This window comes from Physeter macrocephalus, chromosome 12 (genome assembly GCF_002837175.3).
Source record: "Physeter macrocephalus isolate SW-GA chromosome 12, ASM283717v5, whole genome shotgun sequence".
Lineage (NCBI taxonomy): Eukaryota > Metazoa > Chordata > Mammalia > Artiodactyla > Physeteridae > Physeter > Physeter macrocephalus.
Genome location: NC_041225.1, coordinates 48,153,042 through 48,180,825, shown reverse-complemented (window position 1 = coordinate 48,180,825; position 27,784 = coordinate 48,153,042). Strand labels below are relative to the sequence as shown.

General features: G+C 40.7%; 1 long non-coding RNA gene across 1 annotated transcript in view; it reads left to right on the top strand.

The window, feature by feature from the left end:
* LOC129392624 (uncharacterized) overlaps positions 1 to 27,422 on the top strand; it is an 80,023-nt gene extending 52,601 nt beyond the window's left edge. The window contains exons 2-3 of the long non-coding RNA XR_008618821.1: positions 17,105 to 17,236; positions 27,306 to 27,422. This is a non-coding gene — a long non-coding RNA (uncharacterized lncRNA). The remainder of the gene's footprint in view (positions 1 to 17,104; positions 17,237 to 27,305) is intronic.
* Positions 27,423 to 27,784: the final 362 nt, after the last annotated feature.

Below are 27,784 nucleotides of genomic sequence, written 5' to 3'. Positions count from 1 at the left end.
ACAGTCACAGTCACAAAAAGAGAAATAGGAATAATATATGTATATGTATGTGTGTGTGTGTGTGTGTGTGTATATATATATATATATATATATATATATATAATAGGAAGAGAGCTACCAAATCAATAAACAAATATACCAATGATAATAAGCTCTAAATACTAAACTAAGGTAAACATAAAACTAGAAACCAATTAGATGCAGAAAGCAAACCGCAAGTCTACAGTTGCTCCCAAAGTCCACCGCCTCAGTTTTGGGATGATTCATTGTCTATACAGGTATTCCACAGATGCAGGGTACCTCAAGTTGATTGTGGAGGTTTAATCTGCTCCTCCTGAGGCTGCACAGAGAGATTTCCCTTTTCCTTTGTTCGCACAACTCCTGGGGTTCATCTTTGGATTTGGCCCTGCCTCTGCATGTAGGTCACCCTCTGGCATCTGTTCTTTACCCAGACAGTAGGGGGTTAAAGGAGCAGCTGATTCGGGGCTCTGGCTTACTCATGCCGGGGAGAGGGAGGAGTACGGAATGTGGGGCGAGCCTCCAGCGGCAGAGGCCAGCATGACGTTGCAACAGCCTGAGGCACGTCGTGTGTTCTCCTGGGGAAATTGTCCCTGGACCATGGGACCCTGGCAGTGGCGGGCTGCACAGGCTCGCAGGAGGGGAAGTGTGGATAGTGACCTGTGCTTGCACACAGGATTTTTGGTGGCTGCAGCAGCAGCATTAGCGTTCCATGCCCGTCTCTGGGGTCTGCGCTGATAGCCGTGGCTTGCGCCCGTCTCTGGAGCTCATTTAGGCGGTGCTCTGCCTTCTCTGGGAAGACAGGAAAGGAATCCCCTCTCCTCATGCACCCCGAAACAATGGTCTCTTGCCTCTTAGGCAGGTCCAGACTTTTTCCCAGTCTGCCTCCTGGCTAGCTGTGGTTCACTAGCCCCCTTCAGGCTGTGTTCATGCAGCCAACCCCAGTCCTCTCCCTGGGTTCTGACCTCCGAAGCCCGAGCCTTACCTCTCAGCCCCCACCCACCCCGGCGGGTGAGCAGACAAGCCTCTCGGGCTGGTGAGTGCTGGTTGGCAGTGATCCTCTGTGCAGGGATCTCTCCGCTTTGCTCTCTGAACCCCTGTTGTTGCACTCTCCTCTGTGACTCCGAAGCTTCTTCTCCCCGCTCACACCCGTCTCCACCAGTGAAGGGCTTCTTAGTGTGTGGAAACTTTTCCTCCTTCACAGCTCCCTCCCAGAGGTGCAGGTCCCATCCCTATCCTTTTGTCTCTGTTTTTCCTTTTTTCTTTTGCTGTACCCAGGTACATGGGGAGTTTCGTGCCTTTTAGGAAGTCTGAGGTTTTCTGCCAGCGTTCAGTATGTGTTCTGTAGGAGTTGTTCCACATGTAGATGTATTTTTGATGTATTTGTGGGGAGGAAGGTGATCTCCATGTCTTACTCCTCCGCCATCTGAAAGGTCCTCTCCAGTTATTTTAAGTATAGGTATAATTGGAATTACCTTTGGTTCATACAAAATATTGTAAAACATGAATTTTATGCAGCAAAGATATTTTGTCATCAGTTCCCGTTATTCCTCATAGTATGCTATTGGAGGAGGAAAGACCTTTGCCAGTGACTGCTTAGAAAGATGTAAAGGAATGGGTCAATATCACTAACCCTTACCTGAAGAAGGAACTGAAGCCTTGAGAACTTAAGTAACACACCTAAGGTCGCACTGTCATTCGATAGCAGGGGGATTGTGTAGCCCAAGTGCCCTGACTTCCCAGCTTGTACATTGGTGTCTAAAGTTGAAATGCTGCTTTTCACTATTCTTGTTAGGAATGTCATCTGGTGCTACCATCTCCTTTTTTTTCTTTTTAAACTTCACCTATAGAGGTAAATATTTCCTCCTCTCCAATTAGTTTCATATTATGCTGCAAGGAAACCCAGAGTTCTGTGAATATGACTTTATCATGGCATGTGAGTATATGGTGTTGAGAGGACTGGGAGTGGGGAATGGTGGTGAATCAGCAGGGTCTTTCATCCTCAACCCCCCTTTATCTAGAATTGCTCCACTAGTATTTGTTATCTAGCCTGGATTTCAGAAAAAAATTTGAATTTGAAAAGAGGATTCCACTGCCAAAAAAAAAAAAAAAACCCAGAAGAAGAAGAATATGAAAACCACCAGTAAGAGGAAACCATACCCCTTATATTGCCAGGTCCGGGGTTGGGGGGTGTGTCAAAGGTGGGTAGTGAAGGGTGGCAGTAGCTGTTGTTTCCAATTGAGGGCAGTGAGGGCAGGTCTCAAAGAATGGGACTGCAAATATTCTTGCTCCAGGTGTGAATCTGGAGAAGCCAGGAAGCACCTGCCTCTCCCAGCTGCTCTGGGAGGTTCTGTTTGGCTCAGGGAATCCAGAGCAGCAGCCAAGGGCTGCCACAGAAATAAATAGGCTGTTTTCTGAAAATAGGACATTTGGTGTCTTTAAGACAGTATACCCTCAGCTTCCCATGTGGTGTATTCACTTTGAAAGGGAGCAAGATTACAGAGATGTTCAGGGCTGAATAAAGGTTCAGAGATATATACTATCAAGCAATCCCAAACTCCATGTTTAGGGGCCCAAAACCTTTTATCTTAGGGTCTCAAAGCACCTCTACTGGCATTGAGGGTGATTACTTCAGCTGTATGGAGAGAAAATAGAGACAGAGGAATGAACAGAGTTATGTGGGATGAGATACTGAGGGAATGGTGAGTCGTGAATAAAATCCTGGGGCTGGAGGAGACCTTGAAATATTGTTGGGATTTCTTCCCTTTCCCTCCCTACCCTCTTGCAGAGCTCAAAACTAACAGAGGGGAGATTATGTGTTTTTGGATCTGAATTTTATTTCTTATTCCTCAAAATATTGCCAGTGAAATAATCCTAAAGTGGGGGTTAGATGATTATTAAGAAACCTGAAAAGCAAACATATTGCACCCTTTGAATAGTTCCTGATATGAAAGGTTAAAAAATACACTGTGCTTCCTTGTTTACACACCAGTTGTAACCCCACCAATTTATTGATAAAGTATCAACAGAGATCCAGCAGATGTAGCTGTGAGGATAAGCAACAAATATGAAATACATAAAAATGAAAGCTCAGAGTCCAAGAATCAGTGATCATATCATGAAATGGGGGTGGTGGTGACAAGTTTGTGTGCATTTTCTATAGGCTATTTTATTTCATCCTCACAATATCCCTTAGAGGTGGATTTCATCATCTCCAATTTATAGGTGAAGAATCTGAGGCTCAGAGAGGTTATAACTTATTTAAGGTCACATGGTAAAGAAGAGAGAGGGTCAGAATTTGAATTCAGGTTTAGGTGACTCTGAGGTCCATATTCTTTTTATCTCATCGTGGATGAGTTTTGATTTGAGGCTAAAGGTCAATGCTATTAGAATTTTAAATGTGATTAGGACAACAAAAAAGATAAACTATTTTGGAATAAGCTTAACAAGATATGTGAAAATGCTTTATGAGGAAAACCATAAAACACTTCTGAGCAACAAAAAGTAGATTTGAACAAGTAGAAACACATCCTTTGTTCTTGGATAAGATATCTTAATATCATCAGTAGGTTGGTTCTCTTAAAATTAACTTATAAATTTAATGTAACCACAGCAAAAAAGCTAACATACTTTTTTTTTCTGTAGCTAGACAAGCTGATACTAAAAGTTTATGTAAAAAAAAAACCATGAAAGAATAGCTCTTGTGTATGTGGTGGGGGGTAGTGGTGGAGAGAAGGGACCTATTAGATATTAAAGCACACTACAAAGTTACTATAATTAAAATAGTACTGGAACATAAATAGACCAGTGGAATAAAATAGAAAATCCAGAGACAGACCAAATACATACAGAAATTTAATATATATGATAAATGTGGCATCTAAAATCACTGGGGAAAAGGTAGCTATTTTAATAAGTAATGTGAGGCATCTGGATAGCCATATAGTAAAATATAAAATTAGTTCCATTCAGTATGTATTAATAAACTTCAGATAGTTCAGAGGGAGAGCAGAACTTCTGGCTGTGGTGGCATCAAGAAACTGACATATCTTTTTCTCCTCAAAATAAGTATAAAACTGGAAAAAAGTATAAGAAAAATAATTTCAGGAATCTAGAGATTGACCAAAGGCAGACAAAAAATTGAGATGCATTTATTTGTGAAAAACTACAAAAGCTTTTGATGAGAACATCAGAGTCTGCAACCTACATTCTGGGATTGCTATCATCTTGCCACCACCATCCACACCTCCACACACAGATCTTTTGGCAAGAATTGTGGTTTTGCCATTGCAGAATTGGCCAGCAAAAACAAGCAGTTTTGCTGCCCAGGATATTGGACTTAGTAAGTGGCAGAGGACAGAAAATCTGGGTGTTTTCAGAAAAAGTACAAAACTCAGTATAAAATGAACTGGGAAAATCTACAACTGTGCTAACCTATGTTTGTTGTGGTTCCAGAGCAAGTATGAGCAAATGGTGGATCATTAGGTATTTAAAAAGGAAATCCTGGAAATGAGAGTTAAGTGTTCGAAGGGCTAGGTAAGCTCTCCAACCTACCCTTGACTGACCATGAAACTAGGTGCATGCTAAGGAGAGTCTCAGGAGAGTCCAGTGGTAAGTGAAAGTCAAGGCAGACTTGAGAACTGGCTGAACTTTAAACTCTTCCTAACGCATAGATGAATAAATTGGCAGAGGTGTGGGTGGACACTTAGAGAGATCAGAGTGTTTGAGAACAACCTCTACTCAAATTGTTGGTTGCCCTCAATGTATGTAATCCCTAGAAACCCAGGTTAAAAAATGAAGGTAAGAATAAGAAACTGACGAGAGATATCAGTGTATGCTCACCATGGCAGAGAGGAATTTTGCAGCTCAAGTCAAGACAACTTGCTCCTTTAGCTAAAAGCAAACAAACAAAGAAAACCATACCTCAGGAAAAAAAAATCAGAATCGAGTTGTTATAAAATATTATCTAAATTTTAAAAATGAGGCTTGTAAAGAAACAGGAAAGCATGGTCCATACTCAAGAAAAAAAAGAAGCCAATAGAAATGGATTCTGAGTGGGCCCAGAATTTTAGATTTAGCAAACAAAATGTTAGAGAGCTATTATAAATACATTCAAAGAATTAAAGGAAACTGTTTCCAAAGAATTAAAGGAAAATATGGTGACAGTGACTCAACAAATAGAAAATATCAAATAGAGAAAACTGTAAAAAGAACCAAATGGAATTTTGAGGATTGAAAAATACAATAATTTAAAAAAATCACTAGGTTTGCTCAGGAGCAGATATGAAATAGCAGAAGAAGGAATCAATGAAATAAATTGTTTAATAAAGTTACCTAAGCTGCAGAGAAATTAATAGAGCCTTAGAGACCTCTGTGACAATATCAAACATACTAACATATCTGTAAAGGGAGTCCCAAAATGAGAAGAAAGAAAAGAGCAGAACAAACATTTATGAAATAATAATTGAAAACGTCCCAAATCAGATTTTAAAGATGAATCTACAGATCCAAGAGGCCCAACTAACCCCAAGTAGAATAAATACAAAGAGAGCCATACCTCAACACAACATATTCAGTGATAAAATCCAAAGACAAAGAATATCTTGTAAGCAATAAGGGAAAAATCACTCATCATATACAAGGGAACAATAATCTAATTAATGTCTGACATCAGAAAAATGAAGGTCGTAAGGTATAATGACATAGCACAAAAGTGCTAAGAGAAGAAACAAGTGTAAACCAAGAGTAATATATCCAACAATAGTATCCTTTCAGTATGAAGACAGAAATGGAGATTTTTCCAGATAAACAAAAACATAGAGAATTAATTGCTAGCAGACCGTCCCTATAAGAAATTCTGAAGAAAGCCCTTTGGACTGAAAGAAAATGATACTTGATATTAATTGAATATATAGGAAGAAATGAAGAGTGCCAGAAATGGTAAATATGTGTATAAAGTGTAAGGGAGGGAATTCCCTGGTGGTCCAGTGGGTAAAACTCTGCGTTCCCAATGCAGGGGGCCTGGGTTTGATCCCTAGTTGGGGAACTAGATCCCACATGCCTGCTGCACTAAGAGCTCACATGCCGCAACTAAGAGTTCTCATGCCGCAACTAAGAAGCCCACATGCTGCAACTAAGAAGCCTGCATACCGCAACTAAGAAGCCCGCATACTGCAATGAAGAGTCTGCATGCTGCAACTAGGAAGTCCACATGCCGCAACTAAAGATCCCACATGCTGCAACTAAGAGTCCACATGCTACAATGAAGATCCCATGTGCCACAACTAAGACCTGGTGCAGCAAAATAAATTAATTAATTTTAAAAAAAAGTGTAAAGGAGAGTGGAGGAAATTGAGCTATATTGGAGCAAACTTGCTACATTTTCTTGGAATTAAGACAATATTAACTTGAACTAGATTATGATAAAGAAATATAATGCAATCCTTAAAGTGACGACCAAGAAAATAACTGAAAAAATATAGCTGAAAAATAATAAATTGAGCAACTAAAACAGTACACTAAAAATTACTTGTTTAATATAAAACTAAAGGTAGAATAGAGAAACAAAAGGAGACAAAAGATGTAAGGGTAATAAATAGCAAAGTGGTAGATGTAAATCCAGTTATATCAATAATGACATTAAATATAAGTAGATGAAAAACTCCACTTAAAAGGCAGAAGTTATCAGATTGGATTTAAAGAGTAAGATCCAACTCTATGCTGTTTATAAGAGAACCACCTTAGATTCAAAAACACAAATAAGGGACTTCCCTGGTGGTCCAGTGGTTAAGACTCCGTGTTCTCAATGAAGGGGGCCCAGATTCGATCTCTGGTCAGGGAACTAAATCCTGCATGCCACAGCTAAAAACCCTCATGTTGCAGCTAAAGATCCCGAATGCTGCAACTAAAAAAAGATCCCGCATGGCAACGAATATCCTGCGTGTGGCAACAAAGATCCTGCATGCCACAACTAAGACCTGGGGCAGCCAAATAAATAAGTAAATATTTTTTTTAAAAAACCCACAAATAAGACGTAAAGAATATACCACACAAACAATAACCATAAGAGAACTGGAGTAGCTACAAATAATATCAGACAAATTAGGCTTGTAGACAAGAACTGTAACTAGAGACAATGAGGCAGATTTCGTAATGATACAAGGATGAATACATCAGGAAAATATTACAATTATAAACATCTAACAACACAGCTGTAAAATACCTAAAGCAAAAAGTGGCAGAATTGAAAGGAGTAATAGACAATTTGGAGAAGACCTTCAAGATGGTGGAGGAGTAAGATGTAGAGATCATCTTCCTCCCCACAAATACATCAGAAATACACCTACATGTGGAACAACTCCTACAGAACACCTAGTGAATGCTGGCAGAAGACCTCAGACTTCCCAAAAGGCAAGAAACTCCCCACATACCTGGGTAGGGCAAAAGAAAAAAATCAGAGCCAAAATAATAGGGATGGGACCTGCACCTCGGAGAGTGAGCTGTGAAGGAGGAAAAGTTTCCACACACTAGGAAGCCCCTCCACTGGCAGAGACGGTGTGGCTGGGGGGAAGCTTCGGAGCCACAGAGGAGAGTGCAGCAACAGGGGTTCAGAGGGCAAATTGGAGAGATTCCTGCACAGATGATCACTGCTGACCAGCACGCACCAGCCTGAGAGGCTTGTCTGCTCAGTGGGGGCTGGGAGCTGAGTCTCCAGCTTCAGAGGTCAGATCCCACACAGACAACTGGGGTTGGCTGCATGAACACAGCCTGAAGGGGGCTAGTGCGCCACAGCTAGCCAGGAGGGAGTCAGGAAAAAAGTCTGGAACTGCCTAAGAAGCAAGAAACCATTGTTTCAGGGTGCGCAAGGAGAGGGGATTCGGAGCACCACCTAAACGAGCTCCAGAGATGGGCGCGAGCCGCAGTTATCAGTGCGGACACCAGAGATGGGCATGAAACGCTAAGGCTGCTGCTGCAGCCACCAAGAGTCCTGTGCACAAGCACAGTTCACTATCCACACCTCCCCTCCCAGGAGCCTGTGCAGCCCACCACTGCCAGGGTCCCGTGATCCAGGGACAACTTCCCCGGGAGAACACACGATGCACCTCAGGATGTTGCAACGTCATGCTGGCCTCTACCGCTGCAGGCTCGCCCCATATTCCGCATTCCGTACCCTTCCCTCCCCCTGGCCTGAGTGAGCCAGAGCCCCCTAATCAGCTGCTACTTTAACCCCATCCTGCTGCACGAAGAACAGACGCCCTCAGGTGACATACATGCAGAGGCAGGGCCAAATCCAAAGCTGAACCCCAGGAGCTGTGCGAACAAAGAAAAGAAAGGGAAATTTCTCCCAGCAGCCCCAGGAGGAGCAGATTAAAAATCCACAATCAACTTAATGTACCCTGCATCTCTGGAATACCTGAATAGACAATGAATCATCCTAAAATTGAGGTGGTGAACTTTGGGAGCAACTGTAAACTTGGGGTTTGATTTCTGCATCTAATTTGTTTCTGGTTTTATGTTTATCTTAGTTCAGTATTTAGAGTTTATTATCGTTGGTAGATTTGTTTATTGATTTGGTTGCTCTCTTCCTTTATATATATATATATGTATATATATATATAAATATATATATATATATATTTCCTTTTCCTCATTTTGGGAGTGTATATGTGTATGCTTCTTTGTGTGAGTTTGTCTGTATAGCTTTGCTTTTACCATTTGGCCTAGGGTTCTGTCTGTCCGTTGTTTTTGTTTTTCTGTTTTGTTTTTTTAGTATAGTTTTTAGCACTTGTTATCATTAGTGGATTTGTTTTTTGGTTTGGTTGCTCTCTTCTTTTTTGTTTCTTTTATAATTTTTTTTATTTTTAATAATTTTAAAATTTTTTATTTTAATAACATTTTATTTTATTTTTCCTTCTTTCTTTCGTTTTTTGTCTCTTTACTTCTGAGCTGTGTGGCTGACAGGGTCTTTGGCTCCGGCCAGGTGTCAGGCCTGTGCCTCTGAGGTGGGAGAGCCGAATTCAGGACTTTGGCCCGCCAGAGACCTCCCAGCTACATGTAATTTCAAATGGCGAAAGCTCTCCCAGGGATCTCCATCTCAACACTAAGACCCAGCTCCACTCAACAACCAGGAAGCTACAGTGCTGGACACCCTATGCCAAACAACTAGCAAGACAGGAACACAGCCCCACCCATTAGCAGAGAGGCTGCCTAGAATCATAATAAGGTCACAGACAACCCAAAACACACCACCAGACATGGTTCTGCCCAACAGAAAGGCAAGATCCAGCCTCATCCACCAGAACACAGGCACCAGTTCCCTCCACCAGGAAGCCTACACAACCCAGTGACCCAACCTTAGCCACTGAGGGCAGACACCAAAAACAACGGGAACTATGAACCTGCAGCCTGCAGAAAGGAGACCCCATACACAGTAAGTTAAGCAAAATGAGAGGTCAGAGAAACACACAGCAGAAGAAGGAGAGGTAAAAACCCACCAGGCCAAACAAATGAAGAAGAAATAGGCAATCTACCTGAAAAAGAATTCAGAATAATAATAGTAAAGATGATCCAAAATCTTGGAAATAGAATGGAGAAAATACAAGAAATGTTTAACAAGGACCTAGAAGAACTAAAGAGCAAACAAACAATGATGAACAACACAATAAATGAAATTAAAAATTCTCTAGAAGGAATCAATAGCAGAATAACTGAGGCAGAAGAACGGATAAGTGACCTGGAAGATAAAATAGTGGCAATAACTACCATAGAGCTGAATAAAGAAAAAAGAATGAAAAGAATTGAAGACAGTCACAGAGACCTCTGGGACAACATTAATCGCACCAACATTTGAATTATAGAGTTCCCAGAAGAAGAAGGGAAAAAAGAAAGGGACTGAGAAAATATTTGAAGAGATTATAGTTGAAAACTTCGGTAAAATGGGAAAGGAAATAGTCAAGTCCAGGAAGCGCGGAGAGTCCCATACAGGATAAATCCAAGGAGAAGCATGCCAAGACACATACTAATCAAACTATCAAAAATTAAATACAAAGAAAAAATATTAGAAGCAGCAAGGGAAAAACAACAAATAACATACTAGGGAATCCCCATAAGGTTAACAGTTGATCTTTCAGCAGAAACTCTACAAGCCAGAAGGGAGTGGCATGATGTATTTAAATTGATGAAAGGGAAAAACCGACAACCAAGGTTACTCTACCCAGCAAAGATCTCATTCAGATTTGACAGAGAAATTAAAACCTTTACAGACAAGCAAAGCTAAGAGAATTCAGCACCACGAAACCAGCTGTACAACAAACGCTAAAGGAACTTCTCTAGGCAGGAAACACAAGAGAAGGAAAAGGCCTACAATAACAAACCCAAAACTATTAAGAAAATGTTAATAGGAACATACATATTGATAATTAACTTAAATGTTACTGGATTAAATGCTCCAACCAAAAGACATAGACTGGGTGAATGGATACAAAAACAAGACCCATTTATATGCTGTCTACAAGAGACTCACTTCAGACCTAGGGACACAGACTGAAAGTCAGGGGATGGAAAAAGATACACCATGCAAATAGAAATCAAAAGAAAGCTAGAGTAGCAATTCTCATACCAGACAAAATCGACTTTAAAATAAAGACTATCCCAAGAGGAAAAGAGGGATGCTACATAATCAAGGGATCAATCCAACAAGAAGATATAACAATTGTAAATATTTATGCACCCAACATAGGAGCACCTCAATATTTGAGGCAAATGCTAACAGCCATAAAAGGGGAAATCGACAGTAGCACAATCATAGTACGGAACATTAACACCCCACTTTCACCAATGGACAGATCATCCAAAATGAAAATAAGGAAACACAGTCTTTAAATGATACGTTAAACAAGATGGACTTAATTGATATTTATAGGCCATTCCATCGAAAAACACCAGACTACACTTTCTTCTCAAGTGCTCATGGAACATTCTCCAGGATAGATCATATCTTGGGTCACAAATCAAGCCTTGGTAAATTTATGAAAGTTGAAATCGTATCAAGTATATTTTCCGACCACAGCACCATTAGACTAGATATCAATTATATGAAGAAATCGGTAAAAAATACAAACACATGGAGACTAAACAATACACTACTAAATAACCAAGAGATATCTACTACTCTGAAGAAATCAAAAAATAACTAGAAACAAATGACAATGAAAACACGACGACCCAAATGCTATGGGATGCAGCAGAAGCAGTTCTAAGAGGGAAGTGTATAGCAATGCAATGCTACCTCAAAAAACCACAAAAATCTCAAACAACCTAACCTTACACCTAAAGCAGTTAGGGAAAGAGGAACAAAAAACCCCCAAACTTGGCAGAGGAAAGAAAGAAAGAAAGATCAGATGAGAAATAAATGAAAAAGAAATGAAGGAAACGATAGCAAAGGTCAATAAAACTAAAAGCTGGTTCTGTGAGAAGATAAACAAACTGATATACCATTAGCTAGAGTCATCAAGAAAAAAGAGAAAAGACTCAAATCAGTAGAATTAGAAATGTAGAGGAGAAATAACAACTGACAGTGCAGAAATACAAAGGATCATGAGAGATTACTACAAGCAACTAAATGCCAATAAAATGGACAACCTGGAAGAAATGGACAAATTCTTAGAAAAGCACAACGTTCTGAGACTGAACCAGGAAGAAAGAGAAAACATAAACAGACCAGTCAGAAGCACTGAAATTGCGACTGTGATTAAAAATCTTCCAGCAAACAAAAGCCCAGGACCAGATTGCTTCACAGGCGAATTCTATCAAACATTTAGAGAAGAGCTAACACCTATCCTTCTCAACCTCTTCCAAAATATAGCAGAGGGAGGAACACTCCCAAACTCTTTCTATGAGGCCACCATCACCCTGATACCCAAGCCAGACAAAGATGTCACAAAGAAAGAAGAATACAGGCCAGTATCACTGATGAGCATAGATGCAAAAATCCTCAACATAATACTAGCAAACAGAATCCAACAGCACATTAAAAGGATCATACACCATGATCAAGTGGGGTTTATCCCAGGAATGCAAGGATTCTTCAATATATGCAAGTCAATCAATATGGTGATACACCATGTTAAGAAAATGAAGAAGAAAAACCATTTGATCATCTCAATAGTTGCAGAAAAAGCTTTTGACAAAATTCAACACCCATTTATGATAAAAACCCTCTAGAAAGTAGGCATAGAGGGAACTTACCTCAACATAATAAAGGCCACATATGACAAACCCACAGGCAGCATCATTCTCAATGGTGAAAAACTGAAACCATTTCCTCTAATATCAGGAAGAAGACAAGGTTGTCACTCTCACCACAATTATTCAACATAGTTTTGGAAGTTTAAGCCACAGCAATCAGAGAAGAAAAAGAAATAAAAGGAAACCAAATCAGAAAAGAAGAAGTAAAGCTGTCACTGTTTTCAGATGACATGATAGTATATAGAGAGAATCCTAAAGATGCTATCAGGAAAGTACTAGAGCTAATCAATGAATTTAGTAAAGTAGCAGGATACAAAATTAATGCCCAGAAATCTCTGGCATTCCTATACACTAATGATGAAAAATCTGAAAAAGAAATTAAAGAAACTCTCCCATTTACCATTGCAACAAAGAGAATAAAATACCTAGGGATAAACCTATCTAAGGAGACAAAAGACCTGTATGCAGAAAACTATAAGACATTGATGAAAGGTATTAAAGATGATACAAACAGATGTAGAGATATGCCATGTTCTTGGATTGGAAGAATCAACATTGTGAAAACGAGTGTACACCCAAAGCAATCTACAGATTCAGTGCAATCCCTATCAAACTACCACTGGCATTTTTCACAGAACTAGAACAAAAAATTGCACAATTTTGTGGAAACACAAGAGACCCCAAATGGATATACAATGCAGAAAAGACAGCCTCTTCAATAAGTGGTGCTGGGAAAACTGGACAGCTACATGTTAAATAATGAAATTAGAACAATCCTTAACACCATACTGAAAAATAAACTGAAAATGGATTAAAGACCTAAATGTAAAGCCAGACACTATAATACTCTTAGAGCAAAACATAGGCAGACCGCTCTGTGACATAAAGCACAGCAAGATCCTTTTTGACCCACTTCCTGGAGAATTGGAAATAAAAACAAAAATTAACAAATGGGACCTAATAAAACTTAATAGCTTTTGCATAGCAAACCAAACCATAAACAAGACAAAAAGACAACCCGCAGAATGGGAGAAAATATTTGCAAAGGAAGCAACTGACAAAGGATTAATCTCCAAAATTTACAAGTAGCTCATGCAGCTCAATATCAAAAAAACAAACAACCCAATCCAAAAATAGGCAGAAGACCTAAATAGACATTTCTGCAAGAAGATATACAGATAGTCAACAAACACATGAAAGGATGCTCAACATCACTAATCATTAGAGAATTGCAAATCAAAACTACAATGAGGTATCACCTCACACAGGTCAGAATGGCCATCATGAAAAAGTCTACAACCAATGAAAGCTGGAGAGGGTGTGGTGAAATGGGAGCCCTCTTACACTGTTGGTGCGAATGTAAATTGATACAGCCACTATGGAGAACAGTATGGAGGTTCCTTAGAAAACTAAAAATAGAACTACTGTACGACCCAGCAATCCCACACCTGGGCATATACCCTGATAAAACCATAATTCAAAAAGAGTCATGTACTACAATGTTCATTTTAGCTCTATTTACAATAGCCAGGACATGGAAGCAACCTAAGTGTCCATCGACAGATGAATGGATAAAGAAGATGTGGTACATATATACAATGGAATATTGCTCAGCCATAAAAAGAAACAAAATATAATTATTTGTAGTGAGGTTCATTCACCTAGAGTCTGTCATGCAGAGTGAAGTAAGTCAGAAAGAGAAAAACAAATGCCGTATGCTAACACATATGTATAGAATCTTAAAAAAAAAAAAGAAAAGAAAATGGTTCTGAAGAACCTAGGGGCAGGATGGGAATAAAGACGCAGACGTAGATAATAGATTTGAGGACACGGGGAGGAGGAAGTGTAAGCTGGGGCGAAGTGGGAGAGTGGCATGGACCTATATACACTACCAAATGTAAAATCAGTAGGTAGTGGGAAGCAATCACATAGCACAGGGAGATCAGCTGGGTGCTTTGTGACCACCTGGAGGGGTGGGAAAAGGAGGGTGGAAGGGAGGCATAAGAGGGAGGAGAGATGGGGATATATGTATATGTATGGCTGATTCATTTTGTTATAAAGCAGAAACTAACACACCATTATAGATCAATTATACTCCAATAAAGATGTTAACAAAATAGACAATTTGATTATAATAGTTGGATATTTCAATATATCACCATTAATAATAAATATAATTAGAGAATTAATTAGGATAGAGAAGACTTAACCAGCTATTTATAAAGCATGCCACCCAACAACAGCAGAGTACCCATTTTTTTAAAGTGCAAATAGAATATTCTGTAGGATAGAATTTATGTTAGGCTATTAAACAAGTCCTAATCAATTTACACACATTCAAATCATACAAAATATGTTCTCCAACCGCAACAGTAATAAATTAGAAATTTACAACAAAGAAATCTTAAAAATTCCCAATATTGAAAATTAAACCTACTTCTATAAAACCCATTGGTCAAAAAAGAAATCATAGGAGAAATAAGATATCTTAAAGAAAATGAAAATAAATGAAAATAACTACACAATATTTAGGAAGTTTTAGGCTGCAGATAAAGCAGTGCTCAGAGGAAAATTTATAGCTTTAAAATGCTTATATTAGAAAGGAAGAAAGATCTAAATTCAATAATCTAAGTTTCTACTTCAAGATGTTAGAAACAGAAGAACAAATCAAAGTAACTAGAAGAAATAAATAATATATTTTCAATGAAATAGAAAACAGAACGGCAATAGAGAAAATCAGTAAAACCAGAAAAGCCAGGTCCTTGAAAAGATTTTTTAAAAGACAAACCTTTAGCTGTACTGACATAGAAAAAGAGCGAAAACACAAATTGCCCAATATCAGGAATGAAAAAGGGACATTGCTATAAATGCTACAAGAATTAATGGAATTATAAGAGAATATTAGAAATCACTTTATGCTAACAAATTCAACAATTTCTATAAAATGAGCAAATTCCTTGACAGACACAAAAATATCAAAACTGACTCAAGAATAAATCGAAAATTTGGTTAGGCATACAATGAGTAAAAAATTCTGATTAGTAATTAAAAATCATCCCACAAAGAAAAGCCCAGGCTTAGTTGAATGAATTCATATATATGAATCAAATATATGCCAATCTTACACAAACACTTTCAGAAAATAGACAAAAGAGCTCTTCTCAACTCATTCTTTGGGGCCAGTATTATCTTGACACCAAAGCCAGACAATGATATCACAAGGAAAGAAAACCACAGAGCATTAATCTTCATGAAAATAAATGCAAAAATTCTTATACTAAATCCAGCAACATAGAAAGGATTATGCTCAGTGACCACATGGGATTTATTTCAGGAATCCAAATGGATCAGAGACTTGAATATGAAAAACAAAACCACACAAGTGCTAGAATAAAACATGGGCAAAATCTGCTATGACTTGCGTATATTCTTATTAATTCTGCTTTGAACTTTGACAGTAAAATCCAGATTTAATAACAGAAAAGACTGATAAATTTGACTACATCGAAGTAAGAAGAAACTTGTCAATGATAAAAAATTCATGCAACTTGACTCATAATAAGAGAAATTAAAATTAAGATTATACTGAGATACCACTTTTTATTCTTCAGAATTAGGGCTGGAAAACAGGAACTCTCATTCATTGCTGGTAGGAATGTGAAATGGTACAACTCCTATAGAGGGAATTTGGTAATATCTAACAAAATTACATATATATTTACCTTTGATCCAGATATCCCTTGAAATATACCTCTGACAATAAAGAATACATATCTTCTGGGCTACTCATTACCCCTCCCTTTACTTCCTGTTCTTTCACCTCTCAATTTCTGTGAGCTGAATCATACATTGCTAAAGTTGAGAGTATCTACATGATGTTTTAGAATTATAATTAAGTTTTCTTTGCCTTCACTCTAAGTTGATTCCAAAAGTGGAAGCCAACACAAAGCTTTGAGGTTATTTATAAGGAGGTGCTGACTGTTCATTGCAGAGCCAAGTACAATACTATGCTCCAATTACCAATTTCTCTGTAGTTGCAATATCTTTCCTCTTGTACATCTTAAGGGGGAAATCCTCAAATGGATTTCTTTATTACATTCCACCACTTGCTCAAAATCACATCGTATTTAAGCTGATTTCATATTTGGATTTTGCCTTTCTTGTGCTTGCCCCTCCTCAACCCCATCCTAAAGTTTTGAATTGTACATTTTTCTTGTTAAGGGAAGACTTTTCTCCCTATTCCTTTTACCACTCAGTCTGTCTGTTGTTCAAAATCCAGTTCGTTTCTTCTTTAAGGACAGTGATCTCCTGTTCTTTGTCAAGCCAGCTGCTTCATATTTGGACATAATTTTCCTGAGAGCTTTTCATTTTTCTTGGAGTGTCTTTTTTATCTTTCTTTGTATATCTAACACTTAATACACAGCAAATGTGCCCCCGCAAATGTTTGTTAAATGGATTCATGCATCCATGTGCTGAGGGGAATACATAATAGCTAGAAGGAAATTCCCATATGTATTTATTAAAATCTTTCTTTCCACTGCTCTCTCCTTTTCTTGTCCTTCCATCTTTTCATTCACTGATTCAGCAAACATTTGGTGAATAACTCTTCTTAAGGGTTTCTAAATCAATAGGAAAAGGGAGTTATAAAGTAATAAATACAATACAATAAATGTTGTGTTCTGATAGTTTTCTGAATGTAAAACTGACATATAAACAAATAAGTCTTCACCAAAGGGGATTAAGCTCCTACTGTGCGTCTGCCCTCTGCATAGATTAACTCAGTTGATTCTCACAGTAGGGTTTTCGTGTCTGTATAATACATCTTTTGTTCATCTTATAGGTTAGAAACAGGCTCAGGGAGATTTGGGCTGTGCCTGGGTTCCACAACCAGCAAGTGACTGAGACATCGCTTCATCCAGTTCTTCTGACTTTAAACCCTTCTGCTCTCTCAAGTGTCGGGTGCCGGCCACAGGTAACTGTCTCCCAGAACTTAACCCTGCTCGGACATAAGACTGGCAGACGGAAAACATAGAGTTAGATTTAAGAAGATTGTTCTGACTATAACTAATACCCTGGGGGCCTTTAGGGGAGAACAAGTCCAGTGTTTATTGACCTCACACAACTCTTTTAGTCTCAGAACCTAGCTTCTGTTCTAAGGAGTCCTGGTTTCCCCATCTTGCAGCTGGTCCTCAAACCCACATGGCCAGGCCCCAGCTGCTGGGCCCAAAGGGAGGTGCAAACACTAGCTCCAACCTGCAGCTTCCCTCACTGCTCTGGACATGGACTTTGCATCAGCTCTGCCTGCAGGGCTTTGTTTAATTTTTGTAAACCTGCTGACTTTGTGTTTTGCGGGGTTTTTTTTTTTTAAGTACTGGATACTTAAGTTTAGTAAGGGATCTGGAAGAAGGAGTAAAACATTTATCCATCATTGGCCATGTCATTACCAAAAGCAGTTGGTAATTTCCAGGCCAAGATTGTGCTGGAGCCAGTGGTCAGGAGCTCAGCTTGGAGCCCAGGGGTGCTGGGAGCCCTGAGGGACTGCAGAGCCACCTGTTGTACATCAGCCAGCATCCAGACATCCAGGCATAAGTCAGGGGCCTAGTAATGGTGGGGAGGGAGACACAGGCCTCAAGAGCCAGTCTAAGGGGCCCTGCAAAAATGCCAGCTTTGCAAAGTGTGGCAGAGAGAGAGGACACAAACACGGTACATTGCCCTTGAACACCATGTGCTTTTCTTGCTGTGCCATCGAGCACCTCTGGAGGGGGGATGCCGCTGGGAGGGCACAACTTCCCATGCTCTTCCTGACAATTTGCCTTCAGGGTTCATGTAACCCTTTTGAGCATATTCAACCCCCAACTTCACCTCTTATAAAAGCTCCCAGTGAATAATGGGTCAGTATATCTCAGGTTGGAAAAGAGAAGCTCACACTGCTCCAGGGAGGGCAGAAATGTATGTAGAGGTAAGGAGCATGGACTTGAAAATCAGAATAAGCACTTTTCCAGTTTCACCTGAGTCACTTCTTATCTTCCTAAACTGGGCAAGGAACTTAGTTTCTCTAAGCCCATAAGATCTATACAGTGGGGCTGATGCTAGCTACCAGTAGTTCGTTGTAAAGAATTAATGAGATAACATTTAAAAGGCATAAGATACAGTGCAAACGTTTGCTGAATCATGGCTGTTATATGAGTAAAGGACTCTTAGTCTTACCCTGTGAATAGGCTCAAGGGATTCCTTCATCTTCAGTGGACCCTAGACTGAGGATCCATGCATGTTAAATTCTCTACATGAACCCACACCTTCTTTCTCTTTCTGGATTTGGCTGGGTCTTACTGATCTTAAAATACTCAGATTAAGCATTTTTCTTTGCCTGGAAGTTTCCCTGACCTCCCAGGCAATAAACTACAGGAAGGCAGGGACTGTATTTTCTTTTTGTATTCCAGTATCACTTATAGTGTGTGGTGTAGAAAGAGCCAATATGAGCAGAACTGAATTCAGGGTCCAAGTTTGTCCCTTTCTAAGGCCACAGTCAGGTGCCTGCTGTGGAGGAGGTAGGGTCAGTAGCGTGGACTGTGGCTTTAACAGAACAGGATCCAAAGCAGAGCAAACTCTTATTTCTGCATGCCTTGTCTGAGCTGGGAATACCTGTGGGCACTTCAGGCAGATGTAAACCATTAAAGGGAGAAGAAAAGAATGAAAGGAGAGAAAAATAAGAGGAGAAACCGGAAAAGGAAATATAGATTTGTAATGGGTCCATATAGATCTTTTCTGATTGAACAAAAAAATCATTGCTTGATTGCACATGAAAATGGAAGAAGAGAAAGAGATGAAGAGTATTAGGGAAAGGACAACCAAACAATGCCTCTGTGAAAAGACTTGGCTCTGTGTCACGCAGTAACTAAGCTCCAGTGAGATTTCAACAACAGGAGGAGAAGAGTATGGGGGCCATGGGGCTCCAGCTCTGTAGTCAGATTGTCTGCTTGTGGGATCCCAGTTCCACCAAATGGCCACTCAGCTAGCTCTTTTAAAACCTGGTCTTCTGTGTCATACAATTGGATAATAATAATATCTTCTTGTTGTTGTAAGGATTAAATTAGATGATCAGTGTAAAAGCAGTTGTCAGACTGCTTGGTACATAGTAAGTGCTCAGTAAATTATATCAGTTATATAAATGTTGATGATTTTTTCTGACTGTCGTAGGCCTGACTCCAAAGCCTCAGAGAGTTGGGGGAAAGTGGGATGAAGAGGAATCTTTGTATATAGGGTAATATGGCCTACAACAGATCTTCTCTTATCCCAGTTACGTTCATTGAGATGCCCAAAACACTTTTTACTATAGCTCTAAGGGAATTAGTCATATGGAGAGATGAAAATAAAAACAACAGTGGAAAGAATGATCCTGGAGTCAGAACACCTGAGTTCTTGTCTAAATCTCACCACTGCTCAGTTTCGTGACCTTGGGCAAGCTCTATAAGCTCTCTGGGTCTCTGCTCACTCCTCTGCAAATAAAAGAATTGGTCTATAAGGTCTTTTTTTTTTTTTTTTCTACAGCAATCATTGATTCTGATATCCAGCCAAACGGAATTCAAACATTTTTTCCTTCTTGTCTACATTTGCTTGTTACCCTACCCATTTGGCCAGGGGCTGCAAATTGATTAATAGGCAAAGCAAATCTCACCAGACAGGCTCTTTGTAAAGGGAATTGTTGCTAAATAAGTACAAGTTATATCTAGCACTATATGTTTAAGTACTTAAGTTTAAGAACCCAAAGATTTCTGGGGCAGAGGGGAGGGGAGGGAGTGGGCATGAGAAGTACAGAGCTTCCTTAGAATGCAGAGCATGATCAGGTATGGGTGTGTATTGGTCCCCTTCTAAAATACAAGCAGTGAGTGAATATGGCAGGGGTTTCCATCTCAGGGAAGACAGAACCAAGAGCAAACCACAGTGATTGATTATACATAACCAAAGGGTTGTCTGATGGTGAACAGGAGTGAGCTATCTGATGGAAGAGGACATAGCCTCCCATGGCACTCCAGGGGAGAATGATGGCCAACAGGGCAGATTGCAGATTTCAGTGTAATGTAAGAAAACCCTTCCATTTCATTTAAAGCAGGATCTGGAAAACTTTTTCACTAAAGGGACAGATAGTAGATATTCTAGACTTTATAGGCCATACAGTCTTTGTCATATTTACTCGACTCTGCTACTGTAGTATGAAAGTAGCCATAGGCAATACATAATAAGCATGGCTGTGTGACAATAAAATACTATTTACAAAAGCAGATGGCAGGCCAGATTTGGCCTGTGGGCCGTAGTTTGCTGACCCTGTCATTAGAGGAACCCTCCCCCACAACTTCACAGGGCGGACAGTGTTCCAGTGGAGGTCGAAAGACCCTTTTAATAGTGCCAAAGTGTATATCCCTGCCTTGGGTACGTGTTCTGATTAGCTGGCCTGCAAGATGCCTTTAAACAATAAATCCCATGCTTCTTAGAGGGGGGGACATAGGATGAGACCATTGGGTCCTGAGCGTCTGAGAGGGGGCAGAAAATCTTGGAAGGAGAAGCTGGGGCTGATAAGACAAACTCCATGATTAACCTGGAGCTGCTGCTGTCTAGTTTGACGCTTTTCAATTTTGATTTTTTTCTCTTTGAAGGAACAAATCTGGGCAGATTTGAAGGGGATCTTGTAGAGATGGTCAATTACTAATATAGCAGATGGGAAAATTTTTCTTTTTTTTTCTTCTGATAATTTGGTTCCCCTCACCCCATTTGCCCAACATACACACACACGCACACACACAGAGACACACACACACACGCTTCACCACTCACGAGTTGTGTTTACATTTTCATGCAGACCAGCTGGATATAAAAAAGGCATCTAAGAACCCCAAAGGAGCACAGCCTGAGCAGAAAGCTGTCGTTTTACTTCACCCCATGGCCTCCTTTTCATACTTTTCTCCCTCACAATACCATGCCCTTCATTGATTTCCTTCATAATCTGTTCAGTCTTCCTTAAAAATATTTCAGGACTTGGAAGCAGAAGGAGGGCTTTGGAGTTGCTGGAGGGACCATTAAGTGTACATACACCAGGCTGCTATTATCTGACTGACTCCAGGCCACCAGGCTCTGCTGCATGTGGAATGTTAAGACACTGGGCTCCTCCAGGGACTGCCAACAGCTCACTGTGCATCCTGTAACAAGCCACTGATAAGTCTAATCTTTGTAAAGCCCAGCTCAGGTGGAGCCACGCAGGATTCTAGTGCTTTACCTGGCCATTCCCTTCAATCAGGAGCTGGCTAGGCATCCTTACAGACTTGCAGTGAACTATCTTTCAGTTTTGTGGTGTAGCTGACTGCAGATTTCTAAGACCTGGCCTGCCGGACACTGGCATTTCTGTTATTTTAGCATCTTCAGTGTTTCAGACTAGAAATATGATGGGAGTTGGGGGTCACACCATTTGGGTTCAAGTTCTGACTCCATCATTTAGTAGGTATGGGGCCTTGGGCAAGTCTCAGCCTTGTGAGATTTAGGTTCACCATTTGTGAAATGGAAATTTAAAAGTAAAATAAAACAAAGCTGTGCTAAGTCCAGTGGAATCTCTTTATTTGTGGTAGTTATGTTCTGTAAAGGCGATGAGAACTCTGAATTAGTGAATACTGAATCAGTGCTCCTAGGGGGAAATGCAGAGTTAGGTTCCTGTGAGCCTCTGTCACAGAAGTTTAATTAATCTATCAATACATAATGCTGTTTTATGTGTGTTTCTTTTTAAAAACCTTTAATATCTATCACTGATTCATTAACATTAAACACACAGCCAACAGCACTGTGACTCACGTCGGAGTGCAGCCTGTCTAACACACGCATTTTCTCTGCCTTCTTGCTGTGCAGCACTCCAGCAGTGCAGTTGGGGACTACCGGAAACAGTGGAATAACTAATACAAAGCACAAAATGTGAAAAATGTGGCACTAAATAGATGGCAGAAAGGGCCCTGGTTTATAGTATGAGAACTGAGACCAAAAGAATACCTCCTTGTTTCACCTCATCTGGGAATGTGTACAAAAATGTTTGCTGCTCTGCACATGTCTGTGAGTGACCGAGAAAGCACTGCAAGTATTGATTTGGGTGTTACAAATAAATTTTAGTGAGTAGGAGAATTTGCAAATACCAAATGTATGAATGATGATGACCGACTGTACTTGAGACTCATTATGAGGATCTATTGTGATAAAGTCCAAAGGACCCCATCTAGTATGCAAAGCCCTCCAAGTCCTAACTTCTGCCTGCTTTTCCAACCCTTTCTGTGGTTGCTGTCTGACACACACCCCATTCTCCAGTCATCCTTGCTGTTCTTTGGTCAAGGAGTGCTGTTTCTTACTTCTGTGCCATTGTACACACTATTTTCTGCCTCAAGTGTCCTCTTTATCTCCACAAAGCTAAGCTATTATTCTACTCAGGAAATGCTAATAGGTAGAAAATGTGGTCTTTCACACATTCTATATATTTGCCTCAGAATAAAAGGATTTGATTTTTAAGATTTATTTTTTAAGTCGCACTTAAGTCATGGGACAAACATGAAAATTTCCTTTCATTGAGGACCAGTTTCTTCTGATTCTCCTAATCGTCAGCTCTTGCAGAAACTCAGTCCTGGTGAATGCTCTCAGTATCCGGGGTTGGGAGGAAATTCATGCTTCATTTTTCAGGCTTTTGTACTCAAGATTTGTGAAACTCTTACTGTCAGCCTGTGGTTTCCACCCTTGACCTAAGCTTTCATCACATGAGACCCTTTGGAATGGTAAGGTTGGAACACCCATAATCAAAATAACATCAGAAACCAAAGTCAACCCTTTATATCTCAGAATGACAGTCCATCCCTCAGTCCTGGTCACTCCAGGTCAGAGCTGGACTTCCTAGAGATGTGGAACCAGTAACACAGCGAGTCCCATGAGTCTGGATCCCAGGTAATTGTCTCTGACAGCTTGGCTTGATGTCCCTGCCAGCTGGGTTTGGGCTCCCATCTGTTCTTCCTACCCTTTGGACAGGTCTGCTCCATTCTTGCCTTGTTTCATGCCTGCCTCTATCTGTTCCTGGGGCTTGTTTCCATGTATGTTTCATCTTCACTGCAGCCAGCTAATTTCCAGCTGCTCCTGGCTTCTCCCACCTGCATGAGCTTCCTTCCTGCCACCCTTCCTGCCAAGGCTCTGACTGTGCCACCTGACTGCAAGAAGAGGTGGCACCAGGTAGTGAAAGAACACCGGTTTGAGAGTTAAATAGACATGGGTTCTGGCCCTGTTCCCACCTCTCGTTATCTGGGTATTGTTCAAGTCCTTTATTTTTCTTTATCCTAGTTTCCCCATCTATAAAATGAAAGGATTGACTAGATTGCTGAGGGCTTTTCCAGCATTCACATTCTGTGATGCTATGAGGTTTTGGAAGGGTGATGGATGAAATGGACCTGAGTTGTCCACGGGTGGCTAAACTACCTTTGACTAGCTGCAGGGCTAATGAAAAATCTGCTCCATGACTGTTTTGTTGAAAAGGTCCAGCATCCTTTTCTACATTTCCCAGGCTTGATGGTGACAACACCTGTGTGAGTGCTGTTGACAAAAATAAAAACTGGGCAAAAATAATAACAATATGGAGGGTACATTATTTGCTTTTCAAAGTAACCTCACATTCATTCATTACTTATCTTTTGGAAGAGAAGAACCTCTCAGGGTATCATTAAAAGTCTTATTTCTCACTTTTCTGATGCTGTTTGGTGGCTTAGAGATTGGCTCAAAAAGGAAACACAAGCGGCAAATGCTCATGAAGCAAGGCAAGAGAATGTTCACTAATTGGGGGCATTTATAATTTAAAATAAATGCGACATGTTGATGATGATGAGGGTGGTGCTGTTGGGGGTGGTGGTGGTGATGGTGATAATGATAACAATAGCCAGCACATACAGAGCGTATAATGTGCTAGGGCCTGTGCTAGCTCTGAATACATACTATCTCATTTAATCCTCAGAGTCACATTGTATTATTGTATTATCCAAGGTCACACTAATATTGTATAAACAGCAAACCCAGATCTGCTTAGGGGACAACCGCAATGTTAGTAATAATAGTCTTTTACATTTACTCTCAGTTTATAAGCCATTTCTCATAGATGATACATTTTCTGTTTTGACTTTGACAACAACTCTAAGACATGGAAAAGATGGATGTATCTCATGTTATGGATAAGCTTGTAAGCTGAGATTCTCAAAGGTCTTAACTCTTAAGAGACCAAGCCAACAAACTCCTAAGAAAGAAATGATGAAGATCACTTCGGGGCCTGCATTGGTGATTCAAGAAGGACAATTCCATAGTTGTGATTTATACAACAGCAAAGAAAGTAAAGTGCTTACTCTTACGTAGCAAAAACATTTGCTTAATTGCATGCCCTTTGGCTGTGTTGAAACCTGATTTGGAAATATCTGAGACCATGAAAAGTTCTTACAATTCTTTAAAAAGAAAGCAGTTCCCCTTTTCCTCCATGAGCTTGGGCTTATTGCTTTTTTTGTTTGTTTGTTTGTTTGTTTTTGTTTTTATTATTGTTTTTTGTCCTGGTGGTACTCTGGCCCTGCCGGCCCAAAGCTCATTCCTTGGGTCAGTGGAGGGGGGGGGGTTACAGTATCATTGCAGCTACTGCTGCTCTCTGCCCCTCAGTGATAGCTGCTTTTTCTGCTGAGATTTTCTTTGAAATCATTGAACTTTGAATTTTTAGGCCTGCTTAACTTCCAGTCTGTGTTGCCTTGGCTGCGGCCAACCCTTAAGCCAGGTGCTGTGCAGAGTGGGGTGATGGGCAGTGGTGTGGAGTTGAGGCTGGGGCCCTTCTCCTCCCCACGCTGCTTTCATTCTCCTCAAGGTCATCCAGAGGGCTCGGACAAGAATAAGAGATGATCTCAGTGTCCTCACTTCCAGTTTCTACATACAAGAACTTTCTGAATTCGTTCTTTTCATCTTTCTTCACATTTCTGCCTTGTCTCAGCTTGCTACCATGTGCTTTTCTGAGTAACTTTCTTCTTATTTCATCTTCTCAGTCATGCATAAGGATGCTAATCATTTAGAAGGATGGGAGCTTTCCCTACCTGGAGAATGCTTTTTCCTCATGGAACTCATGGAAAGTCTCTTTGATTTGCCCAAGAAGCAAGAAAATAAAATCTAGACTAAGTGGGAAAATATTCTGTGTCGATAACATATTTATAAGCTCTGAGTGTTATATCAAAATCCCCACATTGTGGAGAAGCCTGCTGCCTGCTCCCATTGGCAGAGTATGTGGTTGCCTATATAGTGTGTTTTAAAGTTTGCTAGAAAAGGCTTCCTGCCTCTAAATATGTTGCCTTGCACTCTGCCATTACAGGTATATAACTTAGTGTTAAATAATTTTGCCTTCTATGTTCTTGTGATAGGGGTGAGAACTTCTTTCAAAATCAGAATACTCCTAAGGTGATTTTCAGCTAGAGTTGTGTTTGACTCAGTAACAGAGTCTGGATTGAGTTTTACCAGGTGCAGCAGATGCCTGTCTATACGCTCCTCACTGATACTGAAAATATCCTCAACCTTGGTCCGAGGGTTTTTTCAGGCTGCGGAAGTATGTCTGGCCTGTGTGTACGGCAAGCCAGTGTGCTGGAGAATTAACGCCCTGCAAAAGCAGCCCTCCCCCAAGGATGGATGGGATTTCATGGGTGCATGCTCCAACCCCCTCTCCCCTTGGTGGGATAATTCTGGTATGTGTGCTACATGGTCTTTTGGACTTCCCTAGTGAGACTAAGCTCCAGTTTCCCACTGTGGTAACTGAATAGATGACACACCATTTTTGGCTTCCTTCCCTTCCCTGTGTCACCATTTCCTGGGATTACTTCCCAAATGAACAACAGTTGAATTCTTGTCTGAGGGCTGCTTCTGTGGAAACCCAAACCTAGACACCAAGAAACAGTAGGAAGGCAGAGTCCACAAAGCATGAAGGATCAAGGCTGCTTCTTCCAGCTCTACCATCTTGAGTCTGTGGTTTTCAATGTCATGATGGCAAGAGAGCTGCTGCCTCTCCAGGCATTAGGTCCATATTTCAGTCAGGAAAAAGGAGAAGACACCGAAAGCCAAGACAGAGACCAAGACCTCCTCCATCAGAGGTTTTGCCATTTTAAACAGGAAAGGTTACCTTCTCCAGAAAGTTCTGCCTGCACCTTTTTTATCTGAATTGTGTCACCCCCACTCCCACTGTTAAGGGAAACACTGACTGAAACCTCCAGCCCTGGCCAGGCAAGATAGTAGCCACTTGAACAGGAGGTCCTGGTAAGGAACGCGGAACTAACAGGCTACCACCAACTGGAACAACTTGGGAAAGGTCAAAAGGAGAGAGGAGATGCCAGTCCGTATGTTCTACCAACCTCCCAGAATCCTTCTCGCTGGAATCCATCTTGGCTGAGTGATGCGAGTGCCACCAGGAAGGACCCTGAGTCAGAATGATTGGCCAGAGACAACCCAGGAACTAATTCCATTACCATAAACCTGAGACTGCAAGCCACGTGGCAGAGCAGTTCTCCTGGGTTCCCTTACCCTGTGCTCTCCCCCTTCCCAATATAGTCTCTTGCTTTGTCAGCACGTCCTTAGACAGTTCATTTCTGAGTGTTAGACAAGAGCCCACTCTTGGCCCCTGGAAGGGGTAACCCCCTTCCTGCAACACCACTGCAGTGGATACTGGGGAAGCAAACTGTTTTAGCTGAGCATATTACCCTGACGAACAAAACTGGGACTCTCATTGTAAAATAAAAGGAGATGGATGTTGGGCAGGCAAGTAGCAGTATTTGTCACAGAAGTTAATGCCTTATGATGTATTACTAACATCTGACTGTGGCACGGTTTTTTAGACCCCGCTGCTCGAAGTATCTGACTAGCAGCATTGGAGTCACGTGGGAGATTGTTAGAAATGCAGGATATCAGGCCAACCCTTCACCTGCTGAATCAGGATCTGCTTTTTTTTTTTTTCTCCCCCGGCTGTGTCATGCGTCATGCAGGATCTTAGTTCCCCGACCAGGGATGGAACTCATGCCCCCTGCAGTGGAAGCATGGAGTCTTAACCACTGGACTGCCAGGGAATTCCCCAGAATCTGCTTTTTACCAAGACTCCTCCCACCAACCAGGTAATTTGTATGCACAATCAAGTTTGAGAAACCTTGTCTTAAATCACTTTCCTTGGTGTTGAGATGAACAAGGGCATCCCTGGCTCTCGGTATCCTTTCCTTGGCCTTGCGAAGTGCCTTCTCAGTGGTAAATGCGAAGTGCCATATCAGTGGTAAATTTCTGTGGAATGACTAAGTCATGCCAACCCAGGGTTGGAGGAGAAGCTTCCTCCCTCATCCCTCACAATTAAAGTGATCCCCTCTCCTTTAGACCGCTCCCCTTCCCTGTGCCCATTGCATCTCTCTTTTCTGTATCATAGTCAGTTTTGAACTTCTCTCATTGTTCTCTTGGACCAAAAAATCTATTTTTTCTC